Below are 23,936 nucleotides of genomic sequence, written 5' to 3'. Positions count from 1 at the left end.
AGTAAGTTTTTTTTCTTTCTCCATTCATCCCCCCCACCCCCGCCTTTCAGACAGAATTTCATTTATTTCAGGATGGCATTGAACTTCTGTGTAGTCAAAGATGTTGGGACCTTCGGCTCTTCATGTCTCCACCACTGGAGTGCAAGGATTACGGGTGTACTCCGTCCTGTCAGGATTATTCAGCTCTGAAGATGGGGATGTCATGAATGCTAGGCGAGCGCTCTATGGTTGGGCCATGTGCTCTGCCCTTCTCCAGGAGTTCAATATATGAAATCAATGCAAAAAATTTTCCACGCATCTTTTATCACTGGTTTAGTCTAGTTGATCTTTTCTTTCCTCTTTTCTTTTTATTTCCTTTTTCTGGTAGTTGTCCTGGAGATTGAATCCAGGGCCTCACAACATGAGACAAACATTTTCCCACAGAGCTATATACCTCTCACCCTAATTCTTGCTATTAAAAATCACATCTATAGTATATTTCTTTTATTATGTACTCAAATGATAATCACTGGCAAATCTGAAAACAGTCGTTTGCCTTGTCATTAGTTTAAATTGATCATAAATGTTGGCATTCCGGGATTGATTGCATTTTGAAAACTCTTCTTTTCAACCCAGATCGAACTTTATATCACTTTCGTAGAGCACAACTGCTCTAGCATTTGCTCAAATACCAGTCACAGACTTGAAAATACATTATGTTATGCCACATCAGACATTTAATTTCTTTGTTTTCTCCTTGTTTGACATTTCTGTTCCTTTTTTGTTGTTGTTGTTGTTCCTGAAGTTACCATGTGTGGTTTTTACTAAATGTCAGCCAGATTTTGTGCTCTTTCTATTAAGAATCTGTTTCCAGACGTGATTGTTGGAGGGAGGGCGGCAATGGGGGGAGGATGGGGAGGGGAACACCCATAAAGAAGGGGAGGGGGAGGGGTTAGGGGGATGTTTGCCCGGAAACCGGGAAGGGGAATAACACTCGAAATGTAAATAAGAAACACTCAAGTTAATAAAAAAAAAAAAAAGAAAGAAAAAGAAAAAGAAAAAAAAAAGAATCTGTTTCCAGTCAAAAACTAGCTTCATTGGAAAGTGCCACTCTTGTACGTGAATGGTGAAACACAATAACGATAGTAACATAATCTGAGTGCTGTTTCTGTCCAGCCTGCAGTGCTTCTTGTGCCTCCTTCATCAGCACTCATGTACTCATGTCCTCGTGCAATCTAGCCCTCTGACCAAACAGCTCCTCAGACGGGAAGCTTACCAAACGCCACCTCTACCAGCTGCTCTGTGTTATTTCTAATTTTTTTTTACTCTATTTTCATTAGAGCACGAACATGACTTGCTTAAGCTGCAGGAGGACGGAGCTTTGCCTGTTTTCCCTACTTCAACCCCCACATACAAATCCAGGACAAAACAAAACATGGTGACAACTTTTAATTATGAATCCAGGAATCCATACGATTTCTGCTTCCTTCTTAAGGGAATAAATGAAGCATGGGTTCAATGCCATATTGCAGTTTGTGCTCATGGCCAACAACTGCCTTTCAGGGCCGGCTGTATTTTCTCATTTTCATAGACTACACTTTCTTCCACTTTTGTTCCCTTTTCTGCAACTGGAGAGGAAAACGAATTTGAAGTGAGGAGGAAACTGTCCTGGATTCAAGTTAGGAGAAGAGCAAAAGTTCATTGTTCTTCTTGTAAAGAGAATAGTTAACATCTCAGTGAAAACTTCAGGCATACTTTTTTTTTATTAACTTGAGTATTTCTTATTTACATTTCCAGTGTTATTCCCTTTCCCGGTTTACCGGCCAACATCCCCCTAATCCCTCCCAGTCCCCTTCTTTTGGTTCTTTTTTTTTTTTTTTTTTGGTTCTTTTTTTTTTCGGAGCTGGGGACCAAACCCAGGGCCTTGCGCTTCCTAGGTAAGCGCTCTACCACTGAGCTAAATCCCCAGCCCCCAGTCCCCTTCTTTATGGGTGTTCCCCTCCCCATCCTCCCCCCATTGCTGCCCTTCCCCCAACAATCACCTTCACTGGGGGGTTCAGTTTTAGCAGGACCCAGGGCTTCCCCTTCCACTGGTGATCTTACTAGGATATTCAATGCTACCTATGAGGTCAGAGTCCAGGGTCAGTCCATGTATAGTCTTTAGGTAGTGGCTTAGTCCCTGGAAGCTCTGGTTGGTTGGCATTGTTGTTCATATGGGGTCTCAAGCCCCTTCAAGCTCTTCCAGTTCTTTCTCTGATTCCTTCAACAGGGGTCCTATTTTCAGTTCAGTGGTTTGCTGCTGGCATTCACCTCTGTATTTGCTGTATTCTGGCTGTGTCTGTCAGGAGCGATCTACATCCGGCTCCTGTCTGTCTGCACTTCTTTGCTTCATCCATCTTGTCTAATTGGATGGCTGTATATGTATGGGCCACATGTGGGGCAGGCTCTGAATGGGTGTTACTTCAGTCTCTGTTTTAATCTTTGCCTCTCTCTTCCCTGACAAGGGTATTCTTGTTCCCCTTTTAAAGAAGGAGTGAAGCATTCACATTTTGATCATCCGTCTTGAGTTTCATTTGTTCTAGGCATCTAGGGTAATTCAAGCATTTGGGCTAATAGCCACTTATCAATGAGTGCATACCATGTATGTCTTTCTGTGATTGGGTTACCTCACTTAGGATGATATTTTCCAGTTCCAACCATTTGCCTACGAATTTCATAAAGTCATTGTTTTTGATAGCTGAGTAATATTCCATTGTGTAGATGTACCACATTTTCTGTATCCATTCCTCTGTTGAAGGGCATCTGGGTTCTTTCCAGCTTCTGGCTATTATAAATAAGGCTGCGATGAACATAGTGGAGCACGTGTCTTTTTTATATGTTGGGGCATCTTTTGGGTATATGCCCAAGAGAGGTATAGCTGGATCCTCAGTTCAATGTCCAATTTTCTGAGGAACCTCCAGACTGATTTCCAGAATGGTTGTACCAGTCTGCAATCCCACCAACAATGGAGGAGTGTTCCTCTTTCTCTGCATCCTCGCCAGCATCTGCTGTCACCTGAGTTTTTGATCTTAGCCATTCTCACTGGTGTGAGGTGAAATCTCAGGGTTGTTTTGATTTGCATTTCCCTTATGACTAAAGATGTTGAACATTTCTTTAGGTGTTTCTCAGCCATTCAGCATTCCTCAGCTGTGAATTCTTTGTTTAGCTCTGAACCCCATTTTTTTGTTCTTTTTTTTCGGAGCTGGGGACCGAATCCAGGGCCTTGCGCTTCCTAGGTAAGCGCTCTACCACTGAGCTAAATCCCCAGCCCCAAAATGTGTAGCCCAGGCTGGCCTCGAACTCGTGATCCTCCTGCCTCTGCTTCCTTCAGCAAATCCTACTGGCGTGCGCCACCACAACCGCTGAACCCCATTTTTAATAGGGTTATTTGTCTCCCTGCAGTCTAACTTCTTGAGTTCTTTGTATATTTTGGATATAAGGCCTCTATCTGTTGTAGGATTGGTAAAGATCTTTTCCCAATCTGTTGGTTGCCGATTTGTCCTAACCACAGTGTCCTTTGCCTTACAGAAGCTTTGCAGTTTTATGAGATCCCATTTGTCGATTCTTGATCTTAGAGCATAAGCCATTGGTGTTTTGTTCAGGAAATTTTTTCCAGTGCCCATGTGTTCCAGATGCTTCCCTAGTTTTTCTTCTATTAGTTTGAACTTCAGGCATTCTTAATTGGCATCCCGTTCGTGATCTTTCAAATGCTTACCTAAGGAAAAGATTAGGAACTGCTAGCCTTTTTTTGTTAGACTAATGTGCTTTGTGGTTATTTCTTCAGTTTGTCACATATTCTGGGGCTTATGGATTAGTTTGGTAAAAGTTACTCTGAAGGCTCATGAAAGCCTATCAAGTCCTTCTGTTTAATTAAAATTTCTTAATTGGAGTAGAAAGTCAAACCAAAGAGAATGTCCTCAAAATCATGCAATACTGGTTGGTCAAATTGCTTTACTACATCTGATTTATGTCAACCTTGAATTGTTTCTAACATTTTTGAAGGTGTGGAGAAACTTTTTAGTCTCATATTTCATATTTTATGAAAAGAGTAAGATAAGGAAATGAGCATTGAGAAGTATAGCTGCCCAGGGGAAGGAAGCCTTAAAGTGGTATTTGTTGGAAGTTGGCAGCAATTTCAGGACACTCAACTCCCTACACGTAGTCTGCCATATGAATTTTACTCTTAAATATCAGACAATTTTTATGTTATTGCCAAGTCACACTGCCAACTTAAACTCTTGGCATCAATCATCCAACTTGTCCAATTTCAGGCTGAAGGATATGCAAAAATGACACAGAATCTCAACTAAGAAGAGAGAGGCTCTTCATGAAGGGCACTCAGAGATGGTTACGTTTAGCAGAAAGACTTGAACTTACTGCACTGGTGCCACTGGTGTACCTTTTGTCATGGATGTAACACCATGATGGGGACAACTCAGACAAGCTTCCCAGGTACCGTGTGTGTCATCATGGGTCCTACTTCCACATCAGAGCTGGCTCATGCTGTGTGAGGTGTGGACAGGGCTGATAGAATACGAGCCATGGACCCATGACATCTCAGGCCACTTCCTCTCACTTCTCATAGGTTCATCTCTGCAAAGGAGATGTTACCGCGCCATTTATTCTTATTTCCCAAGGCCTTTTAGATGTACCCGTGAATGTAAACATAATTTACATGTATAAAATACTATACATGGCTCCCAAGAAAGGTGTTCACTAGCAGTACTATAAGTTTTAAAAATAAGGGACTTAAAAGACATGACTAATGCTGAAGGAGAATAGCGAAAGGAAGGTCAATCTAAACATTTTGAACAAAGAAAAGAATGGTCTCATGCTGATAGCACCCAAAGAAGCATGAAACCACTGCTTGTCCGATTAATTTTAAGTTTCTCTATGTGGAATTTCATGGCTTCTATGGACTCAAGGCTACCCTTGAGCATCTCAAATTAACCTCAAGACAACACATGGGTTTCTTTCCTTGGGCCACCGTATCACTTTCTTGTCTCTGCATTTCCCTGTTATTTTCCCAAAGATTTTATTACGTAAAGATGATGAAACTTTGAGCCCCTTCAGTTCAGGGATATGGGGAGTAGCTGCACAGGGAAAAATGCAAGGCATCTGGAAACAGTGCCCAGAGGATGTAATGTGCCTCAGTGACCAACTGGCTGACTATATCCTGTTCTGTCATTCTTTTATTCCCTCCAGACACCTTTCTCTCCCCCTCTTCCAGCACCGAGTAGTAATGACTTCTTCATCTGGCACCACCACTACAGAGCAGAGGCCTTCCCAGGCCACATTGGTCATGCCCTGTTTCTATTGGTTGGAAGGAATGATGGACGAGCAGCAGATGCTGTTGTCTGCCTGGCTCCCTTGCTTAGTCTCGAGAGATTATTGATACTCATTAGTGGCCAGTCAGCTGTTCAGTAGAAGAACCTCAAGATCAATATAGGGGGTCTCAGAAGGCAGTAGCCCCTCAGCCCTGTGCATATAATACTAGTATCCCCACAGCTGTCACATCAAAACTTGAAGCCAAATATCCTCTCTGAAGCTTGCACTATCAGAAAGACAGATGTGTAAAATTGACTGAATTTCCCTCTTCCAGAGTTTCTGGGATGAGACGGCCTCCTTTCTAGTCACTTCCTCCTAATGAGTCAAACTCTAGTTCATAGATTTATCCAATGTACTATTCTTAGTGCGCGCCTGGCCAGTGCTGGAAGATCCTTTGAGTAATACTGGCCACAGTGATGAGAGGGCTGCAGAATGTCTGGTCAAACCCTTTCGATTTCGCTTAATTTTTTTTTCCTGGCCAGAGAGACTTTGATTCAGGAACTAAGTCTGTCTTACCAACCACCAGTTTGGATAGAAATCTATGCTATGCTTACAAAGATAAAACATAATTTTGGGAGTGTTGCTGGGTTTAGGTGGGGATGGGGGTTGACCTGGATCGTCTATGAACTATATTCAGTTCATGTGTAAGTGCACAAGCCCAAGCTGGATGTGGCTCTTTACTGAACAGCTGAGTAGTGTCTGCTGCGTTTCAGTGAAAATCTTATTAGGCAGAAGGTAGATTTTGGGATTGACTAAAGGCCGCAGCTGCTGTCATCCATCACTCTCTCCCTTCCCAATGAGAAGAGTGTTAGGCTTGCCTGTGGGTGAGATGGGCTGACTGACTGCTAACTGGAAATGAGGAAATCATTACTCAGGCACACAAGAAAAACCTGCGATGTCATGATGGAGCATATGAATAAGCCAGTCTTTGTTAGATCAAATATTTTTCAAATTCAGAAATATTTTGCTGGCTCATAGCACGGCACTGTGTAGTAATTTCTTAATTTATTAAATGACTGCGTGGTTTACAGTTAATATGTTATTTTGGACTGACACAGCACACAGGGCTGCATATATATATATATATATCTTTAGTGTTGAGAATATTAGATATAAAATATTAAGTGTTATGAATTAAACCTGATTGATAAAGATGGAATGAATGAACTTATCTGTTAATAAAGTATATAGGGTGAGTGAATGTTTTCAGACATCACGAAATAAGACATTCACTTTTTCCTTTTATCTGTGACTTCTCTGGAATATAAAGGTGACCAGAACAAACTAAGCTGATTTCAGGGGAGGAAATAGCAGCTGATTGTCCTGATGACTTGAGTCCCATCCCTACTCTATCTATTTTAAAAGACACAGTAGATAGAGTACATCTGTAATTCGATCCTTCGGTTCCTACAACAAGATGAGAGGCAGAGACAGGAGACTCCCCTGGAAGCTCTTGTGCCAGCTAGCATAAAGGATACAATGGCAGAAATAACAGAGTGCCTGAGACTCTGTAAGTTGTCCTCTGACCTCCTCACTCATGCTATGTCACCTTTAAGACCACACACACACCCTCAATAAATAAGTATAATAAAAATGTCAGCTCATAAGCAGGTGAGTTGTGCATTTTTAAAATGCAAAGTAAAATGATAATGTAGCATTTTTACCCACAAACCCAGCAAATTTGTACTATCTTTTGATTGTGTTCTTTCTCCTACCCCCAAGTCCTTCCAGATCTCTTCTACCTCCCTCAAAACTTTGTGTTCTCACTCTCTCTTTCTCTTAGAGCAAAAACATGAAAATCAAAACAAACAAAAACAGAGAAAACCCCGTGGAATCCATTTCGTGTTAGCCAATCATTTCTGGCCGTGTGGATTGCCCTGGAGTGTGGTTGACACACCCAGTGATGGTCTAAAGGGAAAACTGGTTTTCCCTTTGCCAGTAGATATCAATTGAAAACTGTTTCTTGGTTAGGAGTAGGACTTAGTGTCCACTTTCCCCTCGGTGTGAGATTTTGTCTGATTTGAACTCTGCACGTCTTGCACATGCGGTTATAGTCCTGTAACAGCATGCAAATGTCTGGAAGACATTATTTCCACCCCTTCTCGCTCCTACAGTCTTTCTGCCTCCTCTTCCTCGTAGATCCCTGAGCCTCAAGAGGAGGGGTTTGAGAAAGATAACTCACTCAGGGTGGAGTGCTGCAAAATCTCACTCTCCACATATTGTCCAGTTGTGCTAACACCCATGTTCTGCAAGAAGAAGCATCTTTTGATGAAGGTTGAGTGATGTATCAAATCTATGCATTAGGAGTCATTTTGGTGCTGTAGTTTGTTTTGTTTTTTGGCAGAAGAATAGTAGTAGGTTTTTCTCTCGGGTGATAGTGATGGTCAGTTTTCTCCTCTGGTCGTGTGTGCAGTGCCTCCCAGCACCGTGAGTGCCAATCATGAAGGATGAAATTTCTAGTTGGGTAGCACCTCAGTTTCTGCAGGTTTAGTGGCGTACATGGTGTCTTCATCATCAGGCTGTGGAGAGAAATCAATGTCTCAGGAAAGAGCTCGTGATGTTTTGTGGGTTGTCTATGGACCCCTCTAGCCAATGACTGTAACTGGTTCCTGGCATTGGAGGTTTTACTGGTAGCACATCTTCTGGAGCATTGTCTCCCCCATTATGTAGTGAACATACTTAAGTTCCTTTCATATATGTATATAATTTAGGAAACTACTTCAGTAGTAGGTCTCCATATTGATTTACAAAAGGTCATCGGTGTTAGTTGTTCCTCCTTCTATTATATCTGTTACCCTGCCCTCCCTCCCTCCTCCACATTTCATCTGCCTTTTTAGTTTGTCCTTTATATTTTTATTAAAAATTCTATCTGATCTCTTACTAGCTATCTAAACTGTGGATATTCTAAATGACATAAAAATTTAAAATGTAAAAGTTAACATCCACGTATGAGAGGAAAGCATGTAATATGTGTCGTTTTGGTTCTGGGTTCCCTCATTCACGATGATTGTTTCTAGTTCCATCCATTTATCTGCAAATTTCATAATTTCATTTGTTTTAAGAGCTGAAAAATACTCCATAACATACATGTGTCACATTTTTATTATCCACTCATTAGTGGATGGACATCTAGACTGTTTCCAAATTTCGACTCTTTGAGTAGAGAATCAGTAAACATGGTTAAGCAAGTGTCTGTGTAGTAGGATGTAAAGTCCTTGTCTTATACCCAAGAGTGCTATAGTTAGATACTGAGATAGATCCCAGCTTATTCCCAGCTTTCTAGGAACCACCACAGTGAGATTCAAAGTAAAAGTTTGCAGTAGTAGCAGCAATGAGTGCTCCCAAATCCCACATCCTCACCAGCAGGGGGTGTTATTTGTTTTATCGATTTTGACTATTCTGATTGCGGTAAAATGAAATCTCAAAGTGGTTTTTAAATTGCATTTCCTCATGACTAAGGTTATTGAAGATTTGTGGTTTTTTTTTTCAATTTCTGTAAAGAATTACGTTAAAATTCTGATGGGGATTGTATTGAATCTGTAGAGTGTTTTTGGTAGCGTGGCTTTTTTTTTTAATGTTAATCCTATTAATCCACAAGCATGGGAGATCTTCTCAACTTACGATGTGCTCTTCGATGTCTTTCATCAAAGTCTTAAACTTCTTTATTATACAAGTCTTTCACTTGCGTGGTTAGAGCTACCCCAGAGGGTTTTTTTTTTTTGAACTATTATGAAGGATACTGTTTTCTGATTTCTTTTTCAGTAAAGAAATCAGAAATGTCTTTCTCTGATTGTGTGTGTGCACGCATACGTGTGCTAAATTTTCATTCCGCTACTTTGCTGAAAGTGTCTATCAGCTGTAGTAGTCTCCAGCTGGAGTTTTTAGGGTCTTTATGTATAAAATCATATTATCTACAAATATGTATCTTGACTTCTTCCCTTCCTACATGTGTCCCCTTGATTTTCTTCAGTGATTTAGCTAAAACTTCACATACTGTATTGAACAGGTGTGAAAAGAATGGCTAGCCTTGAATTGTTCCTGATTTTAAAAGAAATACTTTCTCTCTATTTAGATTGATGTTGGCTGTGGGCTTGCTAGAAATTCCTTCATATGAGGTACATCTTTTGTATCACTTATGAAGGACTTTTGTCAAAGCTATTTTCAGCATCTGATGAGATGATCATGTGTGTAGTTTTTTTTTTTTTTTTTTAGTTTCTTGGGCGCTTTTTTTTTTTTTTATTAACTTGAGTATTTCTTATATACATTTCGAGTGTTATTCCCTTTCCCGGTTTCCGGGCAAACATCCCCCTCCCCCCTCCCCTTCCTTATGGGTGTTCCCCTCCCAACCCTCCCCCCATTGCCGCCCTCCCCCCATAGACTAGTTCACTGGGGGTTCAGTCTTAGCAGGACCCAGGGCTTCCCCTTCCACTGGTGCTCTTACTAGGATATTCATTGCTACCTATGTCTTGGGCGCTTTTTATTTTTTATTTTTTTGTCTTTTAGTCTCTTTGTGTGATGGATTACATTTACTGGATTGTATATATTGAACCATCTCTGTTTCTTTGGGATGAAACCTACTTGATAATGATAGACAATACTTTTGATGTGCTCTAGAATTTATAGATATTTTATTGAGAATTTTAAATTTATGGTCAAAAGGTAAATTGGTATAATTTTTGTTTTGTTGGGTCATTGTGTCATTTCGGTATCAGGAAAATAGTGGTAGTATAAAACAAACCAATAAATATTTCTTCAGTTTCTCTTTGGCAGGATAATTTCAGGAATATTGGCATTAGTTCTTTGAAGATATGGGAGAGTTCTGTCCTGAATGTATCTGGTCCTGGGCTTTTTTTAGTTGGGTGATTTTTAATCACTGCCCCTATCTAACTGGTTGTTGGTTTGTTTAAATTATTTAATGTTAATTTAACTTTGGAAGGTTGTATATACCAAGACATTCATCATTTTATAAATCTTTTTTCTAGTTTGGTAAAATACAGATTTAAAAAGTCTTTATGATTCTCTGAATTACCTCAGTGTCTATTTTAATCTCTAATATATTAATTTGCATCTTTACTCTCTTTCCTTTGTTTGGGATGCTTGCAAATCTCTTGTTAATTTTTCTCACAGAAACAACTCTTTTTTTCATCAAGTCTTTGTTTTTTTTGTTTGTTTCTGTTTTTTAAGTTTGGCCTTGAGTTTAGTATTTTTCTTGTAGTTTTTCTAAAGATTTCAAGTGTCTTTTTTTTTTTTTTGGTTCTTTTTTTTCCGGAGCTGGGGACCAAACCCAGGGCCTTGCGCTTCCTAGGTAAGCGCTCTACCACTGAGCTAAATCCCCAGCCCCGATTTCAAGTGTCTTAAGGTATTAATAGATGATCTCTCTAAATTTTTTATGTAGGCCTTTAGTCTATGAATTTGCCTCTTAGAACCACTATCACTGTGTCCTATAGGTTTGAATATGTTGTGGTTTTTGTTTTTCTTTCTCATTCAACTATAAAATATTCAAATTTTCTTCTTGAATTCTGTCTTGATCCAATTTTCATTCAGTTCTGAGTTGTTCAGCTTCCAAGGTTTTTTTTTTTCTTAAAACAAAATTTTATTACACAAAGGTTGTCACATAATTGGATACTTCTCTACTCTGTACACAATCACTCTCACCCTCCACAATAGGCTGCTTCTGAACTTCTTATGTGGTGATACAGCGCTATAGTCCTGATGCTAACAGAACAATAGAGATGCCTCAGTGATTTAAGTTGAAAGCAGGACCCTGGTATATGGCTCTTGCACCTAGCATCAGGAATGTACAAATGCCTTTATTCAAAAATCCAAAATAAGTTATCTGTAGGCATGAACAATGACAGCAGCAAGCCATTATGTATTGTCAAAGGAAACCAGTAACTAATGGTTACAGTGGTCAGCCTGCCTTCTCGTCAGTCATTTTCTTCAGATGATTTCTCTGAAGTTATTGGTGAGGAACCTGCCTGGAGCTTCCTGTCACAGTTCATTGATAAGGCAAAGCACTATTCTAGGAGTTAGAACATGCCACCTCCCATCCCCCCTCCTATTCCACCCATTGCACCCTTTCCAGGGTCCTTCTCTTCTTTAGAAATGTCTGTCACTACAGCTTCAGATGTAGTTAGCAAGGAGGCCACCCCAGCAGCATCTAGTAAAGCAGTTCTTACAACCTTTTTGGATCAATAGTTCCCTTTCCACCATGTTCACAAAATCTCCAAGCACGGCGTCATAATCAACCTCTGAGGAACTCTGCAGAATTTTCTCAACTATCAAAGATCCTTCAACACCCGCATTCTTAGCAACCGTCATTGCAGGAATTTTAAGTGCTCTTTTAATAATTTCTATACATATTTTCTGATCTTCATTAGCAGGCTTTAATGAATGCAAGGCTGGGATGCAGTGAAACAGAGCGCAGCCCCCTCCTAGAACAATGCCTTCTTCAACAGCTGCTCTCGTAGCATTGAGAGCAGCTGTAACTCTGTCTTCTCATTCACTTCAATATCACTCGTCCCTCCAACCTTCAACACAGCTACTCCATCTGGAAGTTTAGCAAGTCGCTCATTCAGCTTTTCCTTTTCATATTCATTAGTGACGTCTGGCTGCTCAGTGATTTCTTGAATATGTTTTTCAATGTGAGCTTTGTCACCTTCCCCTTTCAAAAACATGGCATCCTCTTCGGTGACAATGACCTCTCCAACTTTTCCTAAATCATGATCTTGAACGTCTTCAAGATTTAGATTCAACCCCTCTTCTACAAACACCGCACCACCAGTAGCGATAGCCATATCTTTAAACTGGTTCTTCCTGTTGTCCTCAAACCCTGGAGCTTTGACTGCTACAACCTGAAGACCAACTTTTAGCCTGTTCAAAACCAGTGCGCTAAGAGCTTCTCCATCAACATCTTCAGCAATTATGACCAAGGGCTTCCGATGAGCATTGGCAATTTCAAGAGCAGGTACAATGGACCGAACACTAGAAATTTTCTTTTCACGCAACAAAATATAGGCGTCTTGGAATTCACATTTTTGACCTTTTGATACGTTAATAAAATATGGGGAAATATATCCTCTGATCAAACTTCATGCCTTCAAAAATGTCTAGCTCATCTTTCAGGGTTTCCCCATCCTTCACTGTGATGACACCCTTTCTTCCAACCTTCTTCGTTGCATCAGAAATGATGTTCCCAATGCCTTTGTCTCCATTTGTAGAAATTATAGCAATTTCCTCAGGGGTTGTCACAGGTTTAGATTGTTTCTTAAGTTCAGCAACCACAGCATCATCAGCCACCATCACACCTCTCCGGATTCCCACTGGATTAGCCCCCTTGCTGATCTTCTCAAAGCCCTCCTTGGCAATAGACCAGGCCAGAAGAGTGGCAGTGGTGGTGCCATCCTCAGCCTCTTCGTTTGTGTTATTGGCAACATCCTGAACAAGTTTAGCTCCGTTGTTTTTGTATTTATCCTTTAAATCAATTGACTTTGCAACAGTGGCCCCATCTTTTGTTACTTTGAAACTTTCCCAACTCTGTTCAGTAGTCACTGTTCTTCCCTTTGGCCCCGTTGTAACAGCTACCGCATTGGCTAAAAGGTCTACACCTTGAAGCATTAAGGCTGGAGCATCTGCACCAAATTTAACTCTTTGGCATAGGCCCGAGTGCAATGAGGAGCCAGTTCCCGAGACACTGGTCTCATCTGGCGAAGGACTGTGGGTGGGTAGTCGGAGCATTTCTGAGCCGCCTCAGCCCTGTGGCCTCAGCACTCTGCCACCGCCCTACGCTGGCTCCTGGGTCCCGCTCTTCTCTAGAACTTTCCAGAAGGCCCTGCGCTTTTTGTAGGTGAAAGATCAAGTGGCGTCATTTCCGGGAGGGGCTCATTCTTTCACCTCAGCTGCTGGCCTGGAAAAGCCTAGAAAGTGCTCCCCCGTTCTTCCGCCTCCAGCTGCCAGCAACAGCCAGCCTGCCAGCAGCCTGCGCGGAGCCCTCCTTCAGTTTTAATCCACGGTAGTCAGATAGGATGCAGGGTGTTACTTCAGTTTTCTTTTATCCTTTGAGACTTGCTTTGTGTCTGAGTATGTAGTCAATTCCGGAGAAAGTTCTATGAGCGGCTGAGAAGGTATATTTTTAGTGCTTGAATGGAATGTTGTATAGGTGTCTGTTAGGTCCGCTTTATTCATGTTACTTAATTCCAGCGTTTTTCTCTTCAGTTTTTGTCTGTATGACCTGTCTGTTGGCCATAGTGTGGTACTGAAGTCGGCTACTATCACTATGTTACAGTCAATATGCGATTTTAGTGGTGCTTGTTTCTTCATGAGCCTTTGTATTTAGTGGTCTAATCTTAGGGCTGTAATATATTCCCCATTGGATTTTCCCTTTAATGAGAATGTAGTATCCTTCCTTACCACTTCTGTTTTATTTTGGTTTGAAGTCTGTTTCGTCAGATATTAAAGTAACTACATTTGCCTGCTTCTTGGGTCCATTAACTTGGGATATCTTTTTCCATTTTTTTCGACTCTGAGGATAGCTTTGCTAGCGAGGTGTGTTCCTTAGATGCAGCAGAAAAATGGGTCATGGTTTTTAATTTAGTTTATTACTTTGTACCTTTTAATTGGTGATTCCAGGTTATTAATATTGAAAGTTGTTAAGAAACAGTGTCTATTGTCTGATATTATTTTGTTGTGTTGGTGTGGTTCCTCCACACACTTTGACTGACTGCTATGTGTAGCATAAAATATATAAAAGCCTTCCACCCTATTGCTGCCCAGGACTGGCAGATGGTCCATCTTTTCCAGCGTGGTGGGCAGGCCAAAGCCGCATTCTTCCCTCTTACCCAGGGCTCTTTCCTCCTGTTTCACTGAATTCCCACTGCTGGCTGTTGCCATGCACATCCTCGCACTTCCAAATTTCCATGGCTGGTCGCCATGCTCTGCTGTACCATTCTCTGGAACTCAGTTGAGTCACTGTGTGAAGGAAATCACACAATCTTAGTTTAGAATCAACAGGGAGCACAATCACTGGGTGCAGAATACAGCACCCTAGTTTTACAAACTATTCTATGTTAGAAATTCTCTGGTGGTGGATCTGCCACTCGAAACATCAGCCTCTGGCTTTTACATTCTGTCTGCCTTCTTGCTCTCCTCTGTCCAAAACTGATGTAGTTCTTTTTCCTGCCTTCTCTTCTTCTTTGTGACCTGGAAGTCCTGTCTACCCATTGGTGATTGGTCCCTTGTAATGTTTATTTATTAGGAGAAGATCCTACCAAATATCACCCTTTCTGTCCAACAAAAAACTTTTCTCTCAAATACAAATTAAGCATAATTATTTACCATTTTATATTTATAAAGTATAAGGTAGACCTAACATCCAGTCCATCATTTTTTATTGGATATTTTTTATTTACATTTCAAATGTTATTGCCTTTCCTAGTTTCTCGACCATAAGCCTATCCCAATCCCCTTTCCCCTTCGTCTATGAGGCTGTTCCCCCTCTGCAACCCCTCCCCAACTGCTCCCCTCCCAGCCCTGACATTGCCCTACACTGGGGGATCCAGCCTTGACAGAACCAAGGGCTTATCCTTCCATTGGTGCCCAACAAAGCCATCCTCTGCTACATATGCAGCTGGAGCCATGGGTCTGTCTGTGTGTACCCTTTGGGTAGTGGTTTAGTCCCTGGGAGCTGTGGTTGGTTGGTATTGTTGTTCTTATGGGGTTGTAAGCCCTTTGAGATCCTTCAAAGATTTCTCTAACTCCTCCAATGGGAACCTCATTCTCAGTTCAATGTTTTGCCACTAGCATTAGCCTCTGTATTTGTCAGGTTCTGGCAGAGCCTCTCAGGAGACAGCTATACCAGGCTTCTGTCAGCATGCACTTCTTGGCTTTATCAATATTGTCTAGGTTTGTTGTCACCTGGGTTTTTTTTTTTTTTTTTTTTTTTTTACTCTTAGCCATTCTATATTGGATATTAGCCCTCTATTGGATGTAGGATTGGTAAAGATCTTTCCCCAATCTGTTGGTTGTTGTTTTGTCCTACTGACAATGTTCTTTGCTTTACAGAAGCTTTGCAGCTTTATGAGATCTCATTTGTCAATTATTGATCTTAGAGCATAAGCCATTGGTATTTTGTTCAGGAAAATTTCCCCAGTACCCATGTGTTCAAGGCTCTCACACACTTTTTTTTCTATTAGTGTGAGTGTATCTAGTTTAATGTGGCAGTCCTTGATCCACTTGGACTTAAGCTTTCTACAGGGCAATAAGAATGGACAAATTTGTATTCTTTAACATGCTGACAATTTGCTGAAAATGCTATTTTTTCCACTGGATGATTTTAGCTCCTTTGTCAAAGATCAAGTGACTATACATGTATTGGTTCATTTCTGGGTCTTCAGTTCTATTCCACTGATCTACCTGCCTGTCTCTATTCCAATACCATACAGTTTTGTTTTTGTTTTTGTCACTATAGCTCTGTAATATTGCTTGAGGTCAGGGATGGTGAATCCCCCAGAAGTTCTTTTATTGTTGAGGATAGTTTTCACTATCCTGGGTTTTTTGTTATTCCAGATGAATTTGCAAATTGTTCTGTCTAACTCTTTGAAGAATTGAGTTGGTATTTTGATGGGGATTGCATTGAATCTGTAGATCGCTTTTGGCAAGATGGCCATTTCTTTTTTTTGATTTTGGAGTTGCTTTTATTAATATAGGAGGCAGGAGACTTCTGCAAGGCACAGGAACTGGGTAAATACTATTGATGCAGATATTAACAAGCACGTGGAGGTGCATACTGCTCTGAAGGTGTCTCAAATACCCCACCCCGGCCACTTCTATGGAAGCATCGTTTACTAATTATAAAGAATTCATCTCTTCATTAAATTGAGTACCATTAGTATCCAAGAGCAGAAACTGTTAATATTTTGATATTTAATCAAGTAAATACCCATCCCATCAAATAATCCTGATACATTTCACAATGTTGTCATTTAATCTTTTATTTTTTTTATTAACTTGAGTATTTCTTATATACATTTCGAGTGTTATTCCCTTTCCCGGTTTCCGGGCAAACATCCCCCTCCCCCCTCATCTTCCTTATGGGTGTTCCCCTCCCAACCCTCCCCCCATTGCCGCCCTCCCCCCATAGACTAGTTCACTGGGGGTTCAGTCTTAGCAGGACCCAGGGCTTCCCCTTCCACTGGTGCTCTTACTAGGATATTCATTGCTACCTATGAGGTCAGAGTCCAGGGTCAGTCCATGTATAGTCTTTAGGTAGTGGCTTAGTCCCTGGAAGCTCTGGTTGCTTGGCATTGTTGTACATATGGGGTCTCGAGCCCCTTCAAGCTCTTCCAGTTCTTTCTCTGATTCCTTCAATAGGGGACCTATTCTCAGTTCAGTGGTTTGCTGCTGGCATTCGCCTCTATATTTGCTGTATTCTGGCTGTGTCTCTCAGGAGAGATCTACATCCGGCTCCTGTCGGTCTGCACTTCTTTGCTTCATCCATCTTGTCTAATTGGATGGCTGTATATGTATGGGCCACATGTGGGGCAGGCTCTGAATGGGTGTTCCTTCAGTCTCTGTTTTAATCTTTGCCTCTCCCTTCCCTGCCAAGGGTATTCTTTTTCCTCATTTAAAGAAGGAGTGAAGCATTCACATTTTGATCATCCGTCTTGAGTTTCGTTTGTTCTAGGGATCTAGGGTAATTCAAGCATTTGGGCTAATAGCCACTTATCAATGAGTGCATACCATGTATGTCTTTCTGTGATTGGGTTAGCTCACTCAGGATGATATTTTCCAGTTCCAGCCATTTGCCTACGAATTTCATAAACTCGTTGTTTTGATAGCTGAGTAATATTCCATTGTGTAGATGTACCACATTTTCTGTATCCATTCCTCTGTTGAAGGGCATCTGGGTTCTTTCCATTTTCTGGCTATTATAAATAAGGCTGCGATGAACATAGTGGAGCACGTGTCTCTTTTATATGTTGAGGCATCTTTTGGGTATATGCCCAAGAGAGGTATAGCTGGATCCTCAGGCAGTTCAATGTCCAATTTTCTGAGGAACCTCCAGACTGATTTCCAGAATGGTTTTACCAGTCTGCAATCCCACCAACAATGGAGGAGTGTTCCTCTTTCTCCACATCCTCGCCAGCATCTGCTGTCACCTGAGTTTTTGATCTTAGCCAATCGCACTGGTGTGAGGTGAAATCTCAGGGTTGTTTTGATTTGCATTTCCCTTATGACTAAAGATGTTGAACATTTCTTTAGGTGTTTCTCAGCCATTCGGCATTCCTCAGCTGTGAATTCTTTGTTTAGCTCTGAACCCCATTTTTTAATAGGGTTATTTGTTTCCCTGCGGTCTAACTTCTTGAGTTCTTTGTATATTTTGGATATAAGGCCTCTATCTGTTGTAGGATTGGTAAAGATCTTTTCCCAATCTGTTGGTTGCCGTTTTGTCCTAACCACAGTGTCCTCTGCCTTACAGAAGCTTTGCAGTTTTATGAGATCCCATTTGTCGATTCTTGATCTTAGAGCGTAAGCCCTTGGTGTTTTGTTCAGGAAATTTTTTCCAGTGCCCATGTGTTCCAGATGCTTCCCTAGTTTTTCTTCTATTAGTTTGAGTGTGTCTGGTTTGATGTGGAGGTCCTTGATCCACTTGGACTTAAGCTTTGTACAGGGTGATAAGCATGGATCGATCTGCATTCTTTTACATGTTGCCCTCCAGTTGAACCAGCACCATTTGCTGAAAATGCTATCTTTTTTCCATTGGATGGTTTTGGCTCCTTTGTCAAAAATCAAGTGACCATAGGTGTGTGGGTTCATTTCTGGGTCTTCAATTCTATTCCATTGGTCTATCTGTCTGTCTCTGTACCAATACCATGCAGTTTTTATCACTATTGCTCTGTAATACTGCTTGAGTTCAGGGATAGTGATTCCCCCTGAAGTCCTTTTATTGTTGAGGATAGCTTTAGCTATCCTGGGTTTTTTGTTATTCCAGATGAATTTGCAAATTGTTCTGTCTAACTCTTTGAAGAATTGGATTGGTATTTTCATGGGGATTGCATTGAATCTGTAGATTGCTTTTGGTAAAATGGCCATTTTTACTATATTAATCCTGCCAATCCATGAGCATGGGAGATCTTTCCATCTTCTGAGGTCTTCTTCAATTTCTTTCCTCAGTGTCTTGAAGTTCTTATTGTACAGATCTTTTACTTGCTTGGTTAAAGTCACACCGAGGTACTTTATATTATTTGGGTCTATTATGAAGGGTGTCGTTTCCCTAATTTCTTTCTCGGCTTGTTTCTCTTTTGTATAGAGGAAGGCAACTGATTTATTTGAGTTAATTTTATACCCAGCCACTTTGCTGAAGTTGTTTATCAGCTTTAGTAGTTCTCTGGTGGAACTTTTGGGATCACTTAAATATACTATCATGTCATCTGCAAATAGTGATATTTTGACCTCTTCTTTTCCGATCTGTATCCCTTTGATCTCCTTTTGTTGTCTGATTGCTCTGGCTAGAACTTCAAGAACTATATTGAATAAGTAGGGAGAGAGTGGGCAGCCTTGTCTAGTCCCTGATTTTAGTGGGATTGCTTCAAGTTTCTCTCCATTTAGTTTAATGTTAGCAACTGGTTTGCTGTATATGGCTTTTACTATGTTTAGGTATGGGCCTTGAATTCCTATTCTTTCCAGGACTTTTATCATGAAGGAGTGTTGAATTTTGTCAAATGCTTTCTCAGCATCTAATGAAATGATCATGTGGTTCTGTTCTTTCAGTTTGTTTATATAATGGATCACGTTGATGGTTTTCCGTATATTAAACCATCCCTGCATGCCTGGGATGAAGCCTACTTGATCATGGTGTATGATTGTTTTGATGTGCTCTTGAATTCGGTTTGCCAGAATTTTATTGAGTATTTTTGCGTCGATATTCATTAGGGAAATTGGTCTGAAGTTCTCTTTCTTTGTTGTGTCTTTGTGTGGTTTAGGTATAAGAGTAATTGTGGCTTCGTAGAAGGAATTCGGTAGGGCTCCATCTGTTTCAATTTTGTGGAATAGTTTGGATAATATTGGTATGAGGTCTTCTATGAAGGTTTGATAGAATTCTGCACTAAACCCGTCTGGACCTGGGCTCTTTTTCGTTGGGAGACCTTTAATGACTGCTTCTATTTCCTTAGGAGTTATGGGGTTGTTTAACTGGTTTATCTGTTCCTGATTTAACTTCGATACCTGGTATCTGTCTAGGAAATTGTCCATTTCCTGAAGATTTTCAAATTTTGTTGAATATAGGTTTTTATAGTAAGATCTGATGATTTTTTGAATTTCCTCCGAATCTGTAGTTATGTCTCCCTTTTCATTTCTGATTTTGTTAATTTGGACACACTCTCTGTGTCCTCTCGTTAGTCTGGCTAAGGGTTTATCTATCTTGTTGATTTTCTCAAAGAACCAACTTTTGGTTCTGTTGATTCTTTCTATGGTCCTTTTTGTTTCTACTTGGTTGATTTCAGCTCTGAGTTTGATTATTTCCTGCCTTCTACTCCTCCTGGGTGTATTTGCTTCTTTTTGTTCTAGAGCTTTTAGGTGTGCTGTCAAGCTGCTGACATATGCTCTTTCCTGTTTCTTTCTGCAGGCACTCAGCGCTATGAGTTTTCCTCTTAACACAGCTTTCATTGTGTCCCATAAGTTTGAGTATGTTTTATCTTCATTTTCATTAAATTCTAAAAAGTTTTTAATTTCTTTCTTTATTTCTTCCTTGACCAGGTTATCATTGAGTAGAGCATTGTTCAATTTCCATGTATATGTGGGCATTCTTCCCTTATTGTTATTGAAGACCAGTTTTAGGCCGTGGTGGTCCGATAGCACGCATGGGATTATTTCTATCTTTCTGTACCTGTTGAGGCCCGTTTTTTGACCAATTATATGGTCAATTTTGGAGAAAGTACCATGAGGAGCTGAGAAGAAGGTATATCCTTTTGCTTTAGGATAGAATGTTCTATAAATATCCGTTAAGTCCATTTGGCTCATGACTTTTCTTAGTCTGTCGACATCACTGTTTAATTTCTGTTTCCATGATCTGTCCATTGATGAGAGTGGGGTGTTGAAATCTCCCACTATTATTGTGTGAGGTGCAATGTGTGTTTTGAGCTTTAGTAAGGTTTCTTTTACGTATGTAGGTGCCCTTGTATTTGGGGCATAGATATTTAGGATTGAGAGTTCATCTTGGTTGATTTTTCCTTTGATGAATATGAAGTGTCCTTCCTTATCTTTTTTGATGATCAATTTGGAAATTGATTTTATTTGATATTAGAATGGCTACTCCAGCTTGCTTCTTCTGACCATTTGCTTGGAAAGTTGTTTTCCAGCCTTTCACTCTGAGGTAGTGTCTGTCTTTGTCTCTGATGTGTGTTTCCTGTAGGCAGCAGAATGCAGGGTCCTCGTTGTGTATCCAGTTTGTTAATCTATGTCTTTTTATTGGGGAGTTTAGGCCATTGATATTGAGAGATATTAAGGAATAGTGATTATTGCTTCCCGTTATATTCATATTTGGATGTGAGGTTATGTTTGTGTGCTTTCATTCTCTTTGTTTTGTTGCCAAGACGATTAGTTTCTTGCTTCTTCTAGGGTATAGCTTGCCTCCTTATGTTGGGCTTTACCATTTATTATCCTTTGTAGTGCTGGATTTGTAGAAAGATATTGTGCAAATTTGGTTTTGTCATGGAATATCTTGGTTTCTCCATCAATGTTAATTGAGAGTTTTGCTGGATACAGTAACCTGGGCTGGCATTTGTGTTCTCTTAGGGTCTGTATGACATCAGTCCAGGATCTTCTGGCCTTCATAGTTTCTGGCGAGAAGTCTGGTGTGATTCTGATAGGTCTCCCTTTATATGTTACTTGACTTTTTCCCTTACTGCTTTTAATATTCTTTCTTTATTTTGTGCGTTTGGTGTTTTGACAATTATGTGACGGGAGGTGTTTCTTTTCTGGTCCAATCTATTTGGAGTTCTGTAGGCTTCTTGTATGTCTATGGGTATCTCTTTTTTTAGGTTAGGGAAGTTTTCTTCTATGATTTTGTTGAAGATATTTACTGGTCCTTTGAGCTGGGAGTCTTCACTCTCTTCTATACCTATTATCCTTAGGTTTGATCTTCTCATTGAGTCCTGGATTTCCTGTATGTTTTGGACCAGTAGCTTTTTCCGCTTTACATTATCTTTGACAGTTGAGTCAATGATTTCTATGGAATCTTCTGCTCCCGAGATTCTCTCTTCCATCTCTTGTATTCTGTTGGTGAAGCTTGTATCTACAGCTCCTTGTCTCTTCTTTTGGTTTTCTATATCCAGGGTTGTTTCCATGTGTTCTTTCTTGATTGCTTCTATTTCCATTTTTAATTCCTTCAACTGTTTGATTGTGTTTTCCTGGAATTCTTTCAGGGATTTTTGCGATTCCTCTCTGTAGGCTTTTACTTGTTTATTAATGTTTTCCTGTGCTTCCCTAAGTGTGTTCATGTCTTTCTTGAAGTCCTCCAGCATCGTGATCAAATATGATTTTGAAACTAGATCTTGCTTTTCTGGTGTGTTTGGATATTCCATGTTTGTTTTGGTGGGAGAATTGGGCTCCGATGATGGCATGTAGTCTTGGTTTCTGTTGCTTGGGTTCCTGCGCTTGCCTCTCGCCATCAGATTATCTCTAGTGTTACTTTGTTCTGCTATTTCTGACAGTGGCTAGACTGTCCTATAAGCCTGTGTGTCAGGAGTGCTGTAGTCCTGTTTTCCTCTCTTTCAGTCAGTTATAGGGACAGAGTGTTCTGCTTTTGGGCGTGTAGTTTTTCCTCTCTACAGGTCTTCAGCTGTTCCTGTGGGCCTGTGTCTTGAGTTCACCAGGCAGCTTTCTTGCAGCAGAAAATTTGGTCTTACCTGTGGTCCCGAGGCTCAGGTTTGCTCGTGGGGTGCTGCCCAGGGGCTCTCTGCAGTAGCAGCAACCAGGAAGACCTGTGCCGCCCCTTCCGGGAGCTTCAGTGCACCAGGGTTCCAGATGGTCTTTGGCATTTTCCTCTGGCGTCAGAGATGTGTGTGCAGGGAGCAGTCTCTTCTGGTTTCCCAGGCTTGTCTGCCTCTCTGAAGGTTTAGCTCTCCCTCCCATGGGATTTGGGTGCAGAGAATTGTTTATTCGGTCTGTTTCCTTCAGGGTCCGGAGGTGTCTCTGGCAGGGGTCCTGCCGCTCCTGGGCCCTCCCCCACGGGAGCCCAGAGGCCTTATACAGTTTCCTCTTGGGCCAGGGATGTGGGCAGGGGTGAGCAGTGTTGGTGGTCTCTTCCGCTCTGCAGCCTCAGGAGTGCCCACCTGACCAGGCAGTAGGGTCTCTCTCTCACCGGGTCTGGGAGAGGATGGCCATTTTTACTATGTTCACCCTGCCAGTCCATGAGCATGGGCGATCTTTTCATCTCCTGAGATCTTTTTCACGTTTCTTTCTTCAGAGACTTGAAGTTCTTGTCATAGAGATCTTTCACTTCCTTGGTTAGAGTCACACCGAGATAGTTTATATTATTTGTGACTATTGTGAAGGGTGTCATTTCCTTAATTTCTTTCTCAGCCTGTTTATCCTTTGAGTAGAGGAAGGCTACTGATTTGTTTGAGTCAATTTTATATCCAGCCACTTTGCTGAAGTTGTTTATCAGGCTTAGTAGTTTTCTGGTGGAACTTTTGGGGTTACTTAAGTATACTATCATATCATCTGCAAATAGTGATATTTTGACTTCTTCTTTTCCAATTTGTATTTTTTTGACCTCCTTTTGTTGTCTGATTGCTCTGGCTAGCACTTGGAGTACTATATTGAATAAGTAGAGAGTGGGCAGCCTTGTCTAGTCCCTGATTTTAGTGGGATTGCTTCAAGTTTCTGTCCACTTAGCTTGATGTTGTCTACTTGTTTGCTGTATATTGCTTTTACTATGTTTAGGTATGGGCCTTGAATTCCTGATCTTTCCAGGAATTTTTCTTATTAACTTGAGTATTTCTTATTTACATTTCGAATGTTATTTCCTTTCCTGGTTTCCGGGCCAACATCCCCCTAGCCTCTCCTCCTCCCCTTCTATCTGGATGTTCCCCTCCCCATCCTCCCCCCATTGCCGCTCTCCCCCCAACAATCACGTTCACTGGGGGTTCAGTCTTAGCAGGACCCAGGGCTTCCCCTTCCACTGGTGATCTTACTAGGCTATTCATTGCTACCTATGAGGTCAGAGTTCAGGGTCAGTCCATGTAGAGTCTTTGGGTAGTGGCTTAGTCCCTGGAAGCTCTGGTTGCTTGGCATTGTTGTTCATATGGGGTCTCGAGCCCCTTCAAGCTCTTCCAGTTCTTTCTCTGATTCCTTCAACGGGGGTCCCGTTCTCAGATCAGTGGTTGGCTGCTGGCATTCGCCTATGTATTTGCCGTATTCTGGCTGTGTCTCTCAGGAGAGATCTACATCCGGCTCCTGTCGGTCTGCACTTCTTTGCTTCATCCATCTTGTCTAATTGGGTGGCTGTATATGTATGGGCCACATGTGGGGCAGGCTCTGAATGGGTGTTCCTTCAGTCTCTGTTTTAATCTTTGCCTCTCTATTCCCTGCCA

The 23,936-nt window shown here is 41.1% G+C and overlaps 1 protein-coding gene and 1 pseudogene across 2 annotated transcripts in view; one reads left to right on the top strand and one right to left on the bottom strand.

Moving 5' to 3' along the window:
* The window catches only part of LOC134483923 (glyceraldehyde-3-phosphate dehydrogenase-like), a 470,368-nt gene that overhangs the window by 3,762 nt on the left and 442,670 nt on the right, over positions 1-23,936 (top strand). The window lies entirely within an intron of this gene.
* On the bottom strand, positions 11,376-14,263 carry Hspd1-ps6 (heat shock protein family D (Hsp60) member 1, pseudogene 6; annotated as a pseudogene).

The sequence above is a fragment of the Rattus norvegicus genome, chromosome 20, assembly GCF_036323735.1.
Source record: "Rattus norvegicus strain BN/NHsdMcwi chromosome 20, GRCr8, whole genome shotgun sequence".
Taxonomy (NCBI): domain Eukaryota; kingdom Metazoa; phylum Chordata; class Mammalia; order Rodentia; family Muridae; genus Rattus; species Rattus norvegicus.
Note: the sequence above shows the minus strand (reverse complement) of the source record. Positions and strands in the feature narration are given on the sequence as shown.